Below are 12,116 nucleotides of genomic sequence, written 5' to 3' on the forward strand. Positions count from 1 at the left end.
ACGACACTAAATAAGCACGTGATAGAGTTGGGTGTCTATATAAAGCTAATTGTTTGTAATCCTAGATAAAATCGGGCATCATTTCTTCTATAATAGTGACCTAACCATCTGCATGTGAATAGTAAAACAAACAATTCAAACAACATACAATAAGTTTCTTCCTTATAGCTCCGCAGCACACAACCAAATTTTCTAGAACCTACTTCACTAAAACACACAAGTTCTCAACCTTCCGTTATCACCGCAACACACAATTTTAATCTCAGAACCTACTTCACTATGGATGAATATTTAAGATATTCAAACTCCTCTAACATTTGTTTAATAATATTAAAAGTAGAAGTAAGAGAATATATATGTACCTCTTGTAATTAATAATCCAAAAGCTAGCAAAATTACTTCACGTAGCAATCGAATTTGATATTAAATCCACAACCAAAAAAATTAAATTAATAATTAATAAATAAAATATCACTAAATATCTAGCAATATATAAATTATTCTTGTAATTTTAGAAACTTAATTACCTCAAATGTGTGCTTGAAATAGAAATTTTGAAGCAAAAAATATCCTAAAATATCACCAACAAAATCACAACCTACAAAATTAAATTAATTAATATATAAAAGATTACTAAAAAAATATCACTAAACATCTAATAAATAAATAATTGCTAAACAAATAAAAAAAATCCAATGAGCCACTAATTAACCTAAACAAAAAATCAGTAAAACTTTTCATAACCTAAAAACATAATAATCAACAAAAACATAAAATTTTTCATATATCTATATTTTAAAAATTATTTAATAAATTTATTTCAACATAACTATATATAATCAAAATAGCTAGAATTTTAATAATTTTTTTTAAATATATATATACAAATATACCTAAATTTTGAAATAAATAAATATAAAAATTAAAAAAAATCATAAACATATATACTTAATGAAATATATACAATGTGATATGTAAAATTAACAAAAAAATTCTACATTGTCAACAAAGTAAAAAATTTCTTAGAAACTGTAACGCCCCACGTCACTATGACTTCTTTCTGGAATGACAACTGACCCTACAAACCAACACGAGTCTCTCCAGCGTGCTTTGTCCTCACTCGCATGCTTCCTGGGAAAACTTCCCAGGAGATCATGAGACTACTCCAGGTCAAGCACGCTTAACTTTGGAGTTCTCAAGTGATGGGTTACCGAAAAGAAGATGCATCTTGTTTTCGATAGCCCATCACTTAAGAACTCCAAAGTTAAACGTGCTTGACTTGGAGTAGTCTCATGATGGGTGACCTCCTGGGAAGTTTTCTCAAGAAATGAGCGAGTGAGGACAAAGCACGCTGGAAAGACTCGTGTTGGTTTGTACGGTTAGTCGTCATTCCAAGAAGCAGCCATAGTGACGTGGGGCGTTACAATTTATGGGTAGGTTTAGCTTGGGGATAATTTTAGAAACTGATTTGTAGACTCCTTTGCCTATGATTATCTTGAGTTTGAGGTTAGTTTTCATATTGGAGGAAAGCTTGAGTTTGAGAAACTCAAGATTGTGATTCTTGGTATTTCTGGCTTTTTTTAATATTCTGATGTTATTTTTGGGTTCTTTGGCACTTGGGTATCCTATATTTGGGTTAAAGTTACTTTGAAATCTAGTTAGAAAACTTGATTTGGTGATTTTTGGAGGCTTGGCTTGATTTTGGGTAGGAGAAAATGCTGAAAAAGAAACCCAGAATTCAGGGTTCGCGTTGTGGCGCCCTTGCGCTGAAGCAGGAGGAATTTTTGGTGTCTCTATGCTTCTGGGCGCCCCTGCGCTAGGGGGTGGCTCCCCTGCACTATCATAATTTCCAAATATGTTTTTTTTAGGTTTTGGGTCAAGCTTGGGGGCTCTGGGGACGGTTCCGTCACCCGATTGGTGGAATGGGAAATCGCGAGAGCTAGGGAATAGTCCTGGAGTCACTATATGAGATTAGTTATTAATGAGGGTATTGTTGTTACTAGGATTAGTCCAAGGCTCGGGGGAAAGGATGGTGCTCGGGATCGTATCACTACTTGCATAGGACTCGAGGTAAGAAAATCGACACTTGTACCATGCTTAGGGCATTAGTCACGACATGTGAACACAATTATGACCATGTACTATATATGATTGATGTAACACCCTACTTCCTTAGAGTCGTTACTAAGTGAGTTTAAAACGTGTTAATCACTCACTAATCAAGGTTTTAGGTTAAAAGTGTAGCTAAACTGTATTGAAGGTCGTTTAAAGGCATGATATATATAAAAATGTGATCATTCATGGAAAATACTAAAAGTTGAACATTTGGGATCCCAAAATACTGTTTAGAAAATATTTACAACTCAAAATACATTTAGGGTCGACTAGGCGATAAATTCAAGTCTATACATAACATTTTCCCAAAAATACCCCTGGCCGTGGTAGCTAGGTAGGTCGAACATGTACCCATCACTCCACGCTCTCGATACTCATGGTTGGTCGACCTTTCCCTTGCCCTTACCTGCACCATAGAGCACCCGTGAGCCAAAGCCTAGCAAGAAAACTCAACACAAAACAATTAACATATGCATATCTATAAATCAGCATATAACAAAACAACCAACATGCTAAACACATAGCAGCCATGCCGTCCCAAGTGCTTTACCAGGTTCTGGGTTTGCAGTCTTCACCGTGAGAATGACTCTAGCATCCTTATAGGGTCTTGCCCTAACGGCTCTCACTCCGCATGCTCAACTCCATCTCCGCCCCTTGCCGTGCTTGGCTTTGCACTCTGTGTGCTAGTGTCGCTCCTGGCCCTTGCCGTACTCGGCTTCGCACTCCACATGCTCAACGTTGTTCCCGGCCCCTTGCCGTACTCGACTTCCTACCGTTCTCGGCCTTCGCCATTCCCGGCCTTTGCCGTTCATTCACAAATATGCAATACATAGCATAATATCAACAAGCATTTAAACATATACTAAACATAAACAATAGGGCCACACCCTGCAATTCAATCACATAGGGCCATGCCTTGCAATACAAACAATAGCGCCATGCCCTGCTCTATGGGTACAATAGTTTTCTTACCTGTGTCCCAAGCTTTCTGAGAACCGCAATCCCGAGCACAGTCCTCTAACCCGATCCTCGCTGAAAACCTAGTCACAACGCATTAAGAATAGCCATCCATCAAGTTCTAATCCAATAAATAACTTCAGAATATAATTCTAGCCTCCGGGACCTTGGATTCTACCAATCCGGGTGGTAAAATCCTTCCTGAGCCTTAACATTAGGGTTCCCGAGCTAAAATCCTTCAAACAACCAACATCTCAAACTTGAGTTGCGGCCCAGCCCCTTAAGGGTCGCGACGCGCTTAAGTCAAAGGTAAAAAGCCTCACTGGTTGAGGGATATGGGCCGCGATGCTCCCATCCTTGGGCCGCGGTGCGCCTGGGCAGACAGAGGCTCCCAGCCTCTTCGACACACACGGGTCACGGCGCCTGAAGAACAGGGCCGCGACTCGAGCCTCCAAACCCAGAAAACACCATTTTTCCCTGTATTTTCCTCAAGCCTAAACCCTCAGAAATCAACCCAATTCAAGGCCTATACCCAGAATCCTTATTCCCACAGCCTAAACACCCTAACCATCCCATAAACAACCCCAAGACTTCTCCAAATAACCAAGAGCAATACACAATTCAACTCACATGCATATCACTTCCCAGCAGAATTCAACAAAATAAGTTGAGTTAAAAAGCTTACCCTTGAACTTAACTAAGTCTCTGAATTAGTTCCCAGAGTTCCAAGCTGCTTGTAACGACCCAAAATTACTAATAAGGCTTAAGGGCCTTGATTGGTGTGCATGGAGGGCATAATTGGTTTATGTGTGATTTAAATGATTAAATGCATAATTATGTGATAAGCATGCTTATATGATTATATGGATATATGAGATGCATGATTATGAGTATTAGTATGCATGTAGGCCCTGTTTAGATTATAAGGGCATATTTGTAATTTTGGCCCGTTGAGGGCATAAATGTAATTATTTGCGATAAATTGTTGAGACCACATTATTATGTGGATATATTTGCACCTGGTGGCTCGAGGCGATCCTAGTGAGCAGTTTAGCGAAAAAGTCACAGTGGGGATTTATACCCAGCTCGGGGGAGCCTGGGGGTATTTATGGGAACTTGGGAAAATATATTGGAGATAATTAGGCATCGGGGAAAATAATTGGTGATTAATTAGATTACGAGATTTAAGTGGTAAATATTAGGAACACTTGAGGAGTTAGCGGGAATTGAGAACAAATGACCAAAATGCGCCTAGAATGACTAAAAGGCTTGGTTATATTTGGGAGGGAAAAATGGTCTTTTGGTGTTTAAAAAGGGATAAGCATTAATCTATTTTTTTTAGAGTTAGTGGAAGATATAGAAAAGGTTAGAAGCTGAAAGAAGGAAAGAAAGAAGAAAAAAAAACAGAACATTTATCTCACCTTTTTCTCTTCCACACGGTTTTCCCTATTCCTCACCATTACTTGTGGATTTTGGAGCTGGAAACTCAGGGAAGGTCTAGGAAAAGTCTTGGGACTTTGATCCTTGGAGTGGCTAGAAGTTCAGCTGGAGTTAGTGTCCAATTAAGGTAAAGTTTACAGAGTTGGTATGAATTTTCTGACTTTGATGAAGTTGTTTCTGAATTTGAGTTTTGGATGGGAATCAAGGGGCTTGAGCTTGGGGATTCGAAGAACTAAAGGCTGGAAGGGCATAGAAACAACCTAAGGTCGAATTCTCCCATTGAAGGTAACAATTTCTGGCTTTGAATTTTTAAATTTCTGGGTTTTCTGGTTAAGTTCTTGAGCTTCAAGCTCAATCTTGATTTTCTGTGTTTGATGGTGAATGTGGCAAAGTTTGATGTTGTTGGGCCATGCTGGATGAGATGTAGTGGATGGTAGGCTTAATTTGAAGTGTGTTTCAGGTTTGGAGGGGATTTATGGAGCTTTGGCTCGGGGAAATTCGAAGGAAAAACTCAGACGGTTGTTGGTTCTGCTTGTAGTGTTATAGCGCTAACATTAGAGCGCTACAGCGCTATGCCTGGTTTCCTGGGGGGCGTTTGTCTCCGCTTGTAGTGCTGTAGCACCCACCTTGTGGCACTGTAGTGCTACCCTGCCTCCAAAAGTAGGTTTTGGGTATCTTTCTTAGGGTTTTTGCTTAGGGGCTCGGGGGTCGATTCCACCACCCCGCTTGGTGGAATTGGGCTTCCTGAGGGCTTGGGATTGGTCCCAAAGTTGGGTTACGAAATTGAGATTTAATGATAGTTCTATTTTATGGTTGTGACTATGTGTACGCTAGGGCTCGGATGGGATTGTGCTCAAATGTCATTTTCATTTACCAGAGCGCTCGGAATCAAAGGTAAGAAATTGCACCTGGTTATGTGATTATGTTGGGACTAGGAGTTCCCTCTGCTTGTATGTGATGTCATAAGATGGTATTATGCCACAGGGACAAATGATAAACGACCCAAGAGTGCCGAAATCAACATTTGCGCACAGGACGCAGCTCAGCCACTGGTAGCTGAGGTTAAGTACATAATCAATAAGCTCAGCCTAAGCGAGCTGGAGTCAGTGGGATAATCAGAGGGTGCGGCCTAAGGGAGTCAACCCCGGATATTGTGTGATATGTTTATTGTTGTTTAACTGATTGTTATCCCCATTTCTTGCATGGGCTTGGGGCCTTCGTCCAGGCCCATTGTTAGGGGCCATGTAAGCATGCGGGCCCGGCCCAAGGCCTCTTGGTACGAAGAGTGTCCAAGGGGAGGGGTATGGACCGGGGATGCATGTCTGGGCCCATTGGAGGGGTCCAGAATGTTCCTCCGGGTCCGTCCTCCGCGACGATAGTCTGGGCGATGTACAGAGCGTTCGGACCCCCGCGGCCTATGCGTCCAGGTCCCGGACCCTGATACGGTCCGGGCCTATGGTAAACGAAGCGGGACAAAGGTAAACGGACCCGGATCTCCTCACCCCCGGTTGAAGGGGCCAAGCGTCCAGGACCCTGAAGCCGCCTCACTCCACGTGGGCGTTGTCCCCACTTTTCACCTGCAGAAAAGGCCACCTCGGGATTGCACACCGATGTGTCAGGTCTGCGCAGCCAAGTAATCTGACTGGTCTTGTCTCCTGAATCTGCCTCGTGACTCGAAGTGGCCAGACCAGAAGCGCTGTTTTGTCGGGCGAGATATAGCTCTTGAGTCAACTTATTGGGCCTTAGCTGGCCTGGAATTCATGTATATTGTATCTCCTGTATAGGCCAAGAATATCTGTATCTCTACTGGGCCCGGGTCGTACCCGGCCCAGACCCAGTGTTCCCATACCCCCATAAATACATGCTACAGAACACTGTAAAAGGGGTCTCTCCTCACCAAAAAATACAGTAACTCTGTCAAAATATATAGAGAAAACTCCATTGTAAAAGGTTCTTCAAGCTCTAATAATATAGACTCGTGGACTAAGGCTAGTTAACGCCCCAACCACGTAAAAACCCCGTGTTAATCTTTTGCTTTCATTATAATTATCAGTGAATACTAGTTATTAATAGAGTTGCTGAAAATCTTGGTTAACAGTTTGGTGCTTTCATTGAGAGCTGAAGGAAGCTAGTGCTAACGTCAGGCCTTTACTACAATGGTGAACACACGACACACCACCTTCGACCCTAGTAATCTAGAGCAGGACAACAGAGACTCGCTGCCTTCGCAGCATACCCCTCAGGATTTACCCGAGAATGCGCCTCCTTAAACATCTCACCACGGCGAGTCACAGGACTACGAGGGTGGGACTGAGTACGAAGAAGAGAACGGGGAGGAATATTATGAAGAAGAGAATGAGGGGGAGTACCACGACGAAGCAGCGGATCCCGAAGGAGAGCCCGACCAGCGAGACTTGGAGGTGACCAGACTAAGGCAAAAAGTCATGGATCAAGAAGCCAGGATCGCTGAGCAAGCGGAGGCGCATCGACGGATGCAAGAGTCTCTCCAAGCCCTGCAGGCACTCATGGCTGCGCAGGGTCCGACAGCCAACCCCGCGACTGGCCCACTTCCAGAGACGCAGCAGTCTGCCCCACGAGAGCAAGCCGGGGTCCCCAGAGGTGCCAGCCCGGTCCATCCCCCGGAGCCTTTTCCTGAGCCAGCTCCAGGGGCCCCGGACAGGGAGCGGCGGAAGACCCGGGAGAAGACCACCCCCGTCGCAAGAGCCGGGGCCCATTCCCGGCCGCTACCTAGGAAAGAGAAGGTGCGCCCCATCCCAGGACGAGGCCACCCGATCAATCCGCAGGGGACGCGGCCGCGGAATGCACAACCCCAACACGCCACAGGGCGAGACGGGCGGGAAGGGTCTTTGCACCCAAGTGCCTCGGTTAACAAGAACCGTCGGAATGGCCTCGCCGCGAGGAACGTCACGCCATCAGTTCAGGGGACGACACTTCCCGGGTAGACTTACGCGAGGGACTAAACGCTCGGAAGGAGCGGGCCCGCAAGGAAAAGATCCTCCCCCGAGATGGCAACCTCAGGAACAACATCAACGACAGAAGGAACGAGAGAATCCCCCTGGAGGATGGCACGGCCAGGCAGCTCATGGAGCAGATGGCCGCATTGAAAAAGGTCACGAATCGCCTGGTCCGCAAGCAAGAAGGCGCAGACACCGACTCTGACGAAGAGGATAAAGAGCCTTGCGCAAGGCACATCCTGGACGCCGTACTCCCCAAGGGGTTCAAGATGCCAAGCCTCACTGCCTATACTGGAAACACCGACCCCAGGGACCATCTGTCCCGGTACAACTGACTTATGACAGTGGCCTATGTCAGCGATGAAGGAAAATGCCTCTGCTTCTCGATCACTTTGGGCGGTCCCACCGAAGAGTGGTGGAAGAGGCTTAAACCGGGGTCCATCCAATCCTGGTCCAGGCTGCAGTCAGCGTTTCGAAAGCAGTTCGTGGCCGCCATGAGGATGGATATGCAAATCAGCGCTCTCGCCAATATTATGCAACTCCCCGCGGAGACACTGAGAGCCTACATCCAGCGCTTTACTGAAGAAGCCTCCAAGACGAAAGTAGACGACGGACAGCGCCTGGTGGCACTGCAGTCCGGGATCCAGGCCGGGTCCCCCCTTTGGGATGACATGCAGCGCAGCAAGGCCGCCACCTTGGAAGAATTCATCAGGAGGGCCCAAGGATTCATCAACTGGGAGGAAGACCAGATCCAGGCCTTCGGGTGGCCCCCGACTCCTCATCCTGTCTCCCAGACGTTCCCGGGATATACGGGACAGTTCCCGGCGCAGTCCTACGCAGTGCCCCCCGTTGCCCCGGGACCGGCCGTCGCGCCCGGAGTCAGTTACACCTCTACAGTATACGGCCCTGCCACTTCGGGGTACACCCCGGCCCAATCCACCCACTTCTCCGGTTATGGCGTGGCGCTGGAAGGACACAACATGGCCCTCGTCGGGGCCCAGCAGTCACAAACAAGAGTGACTGAGGCAAGCGTGAAACCCTCCCGGGGGAAGCGGTCAGGCAAAGGCCAGAACCGGCCCGAGCCGGCCAAGAAGGGGAAGAGGGGCTACGAGCCCCAATATTCAGAATACACCAACTTGGTGGACACCAGGGAAAACATCTATCTGGCGACAGAGAGGGCGGTCCACTACCGGAAGCCTAGCCCCATGTTTAAAGGGGGAAGGAATCCGAGAGACACCAGCAAAAGGTGCGCCTATCACAAGGATGTGGGCCACACCACCGACGAGTGTCGGCAGCTCAAGGATGAGATTGAAAATCTCATCAAGTCGGGGTACCTCCACCAGTGGGTAAGGATGCCCGTGGGAGTCCCGGGCATGTCAGCGAGCCCCGGGAATGACTCGGGCATACCCCCCTCAGGGAGGGTATGCACAGGGACCCCCGGTGCAGGCCCCTCAGGGGGCCCTCGCCGCGCAAGTTCCCGGCCCCGGAATGCCTTATCCCCCCGGGGCAGCATCCCCTCGAGTTGACGGACATGTGGCAACCATCTCAGGCGGACCTCACCTGGGGGGGCCATCGAGGAATGACCAAAAGCGCTACCTGAGCGAGCTGGACCACGACCAGGAAGTTTGCGCCCTGGTCCAGGCTCCAACCCAGCGCCCTAAGTTGATAAACCTCCCCATCACCTTCACGGAGGACAACGCCCGCAACGTCCATTTTCCACACCATGACCTGCTGGTCATAGATGCTCAAATAGCCAACAAATTGGTGTCCCGCGTGTTGGTGGATGACGGAAGTTCCGTCAACTTGTTGTTCAAGCCCGCCTTCACCGCCATTGGCCTGACGGAAGCGGATCTGGCATCCTGCCCGACCCAAATTTACGGCTTCAACGGAGATGCGCGTCTCCCCATGGGAAAGATCCAGCTGCCGGTTACGCTGTGGGGTGAGTTGCAGCACTCGTTCATGTTCTGCACCTTTGTCATGGTGGACTGCCCCACCGCTTACAACGTCATCTTTGGCCGGCCCACATTGGTCGAGTTCGGGGTCATCACCTCCATCCGCCATCTTTGCATGAAGTTCCCATGCAACAACGGGGGGTAGGGACCGTCCGGGGAGACCAAAAGAGCGCCCGAAAGTGCTACCATGTCTCCGCCCGGCCCATATACATGGTCCGGGAAGAGCCCGTCGAACCAGTTCCCCTCCCTTCTGCTGAGAGGGTGGTCCAGGAAGAGGACGATCTGGACCCGCGGATAGGGGACGATCGCGTCCTGGAGCCCATGGACGAAATAGAAGAGGTGTGCATCAGCGAAACCGACCCGACCCGGATCGTCCAAGTCGGAAAAAGCCTGCCGGCAGACATTCGGGCCGCCATCATCGCCCAAGTCAAGGGGAACCAGGACCTCTTGGCCTGGTCCCACTCCGACATGACCGGGATCGACCGCAATATCATTTGCCACGCATTAAGTATCGACCCAAACGCGACCCCGGTCCGCCAGAAACGTAGGCCTTTGGGGACGGAGAGGGCCAAGGCCCTTATGCTAGAGGTTGAGAAGCTATCTTCCATCAACTTCATACGCGAGGCTGTGTACCCCGTGTGGCTGGCCAATCCCGTCTTGGTGCCGAAACCGAACGGGACCTGGAGAACATGCATTGACTTCACGGACCTCAAAAAAGCATGTCCGAAGGACTGTTTCCCGCTCCCCCGAATCGACCAAATGGTGGATGCCACGTCTGGATACAAGATCTTGAGCTTCATGGACGCTTACTCTGGCTACAATCAGATCTCTATGCACGTGGCGGATCAGGAGCATACCAGTTTCCAGACCAACAAGGGCATCTACTGCTACATAGTCATGCCTTTCGGACTCAAGAATGCGGGAGCAACTTACCAAAGGCTCGTCAATCGGATGTTTCGGGCCCAGTTAGGGCGAAACATGGAGGTATACATCGATGATATGCTGGTCAAGTCGAAGACATCCCGGAACCATTCGGACGACTTGGCGGAGGCTTTTGCGGTTATCCGGAAGTACGGGATGAAGCTGAACCCTAAGAAGTGCACTTTCGGTGTGGCTTCCAGGAAGTTCCTGGGCTTCATAGTGAGTTTCCAGGGAATAGAAGCCAATCCGGATAAGATCAAGGCACTGATCGACATAGCCTCTCCCCGGAAGCACAAGGACGTGCAAAGCCTGACAGGGCGAGTGGCCGCCCTGAGCCGTTTTGTTTCTAAAGCCACGGACAAGTGCGTCCCGTTTTTCAACGTCCTTCGGGGAAGCCAGCGTTTCGAGTGGTCGCCCGAGTGCGAAGAGGCCTTTCGAAAGCTGAAAGAACACCTGGCCAAAGCCCCAATCCTGGCGAAACTGGTAGAAGGGGAGCCCTTGTATCTATACCTGGCCGTGACCGAGCATGTAACGCCCTACTACCTTAGAGCCGTTACCAAGTGAGTTTTAAGACAAAACAGTGTGCAATGAACTCGCTAACCGAGGTTTTGAAAACAAAAGTGTGACTAATAAAAAGGTTAAGGCTGTAATCCTTGAAAATGCGTCGTTTTCATTAAAACTTCCAGTATTAAACATTTGGGATCCCAAAAATAAGGTTTGAAAACTATTTACATCTTGAAATAAGTTTACAGTTGATTAGTTATAAAAATCATAGATTATTACAGCCATTTTCGAATAAACCCCCAACCAAAGCAGTCGGGCAGGCCAAACATGTACGCGTCGCTTCACGCTCTCCGCACTCATGGTTGGTTGACTCAGTCTTTGCCCTTACCTGCAACACGGAGCACCCGTGAGCCGAAGCCCAGCAAGAAAACTCATGCAGTTCATAACATATGCAAAATATACAGTTAATCATATCAGATAGTCCATAGATAAACAAGTCAACCATTAGACTAAGCAAACACGGCCATGCCGCCCCAGAACCCTTACCGCAGCCTGGGGTCTCGGTCCTCACCGTAAGGATCTCACATGTATCCTCTGGGTCCTACCCTGACTATAAGCATCCCATGTGCTAAGTGTTACTTCCGGCCCCGCTGCCGTTCTCGGCCTTGCCGCCCTCGGCCATAGCCGTTCATTTCACTATAAACATATATAGCATAAATCAAACAACATTCAAACAAATATCAATTCATTTAAATCTACACCCTAACATGTAATGCAATATAGGGTCATGCCCGGAAATCATCTCATCATGCAATATAGGGCCGTGCCCCGCAATCACACTATGGGCCCACGCCTTATCCTACGGGTGTTATAGTTTTCTTACCTTTCCATTCAATAGCTTAGATGACCTGAGTCCTTGAGCACGATCCCACACGAGCCTTAGCGCACACCTAGGCACAAACATAGGTCAAAGTCAACACCGAACCCCAAGTCCGAATACCTAGCCTCGGGATCAATCCCGAGCCCCCGAGAAGTCCTAAATCCCCAAAACAAAGTGGTGGAATCGAGCCCTGAACCCTAGGTCAAAATCCCTCATCAAAAACCCAAAAATCCACCTCTGTGAACAGTGCAGCGCTACAGCGCTCTAAAGAGGGTGCTGCAGCGCTACAAGCAGAACACTCCCCCCAGAACAGGGGCTAGCGCTACAGCGCCCACTGACTAGCGCTGTAGCGCTAGTTGCAGCCCAGCAGAA

The sequence above is a fragment of the Humulus lupulus genome, chromosome 7 (assembly GCF_963169125.1).
Source record: "Humulus lupulus chromosome 7, drHumLupu1.1, whole genome shotgun sequence".
In the NCBI taxonomy this organism is placed as follows: domain Eukaryota; kingdom Viridiplantae; phylum Streptophyta; class Magnoliopsida; order Rosales; family Cannabaceae; genus Humulus; species Humulus lupulus.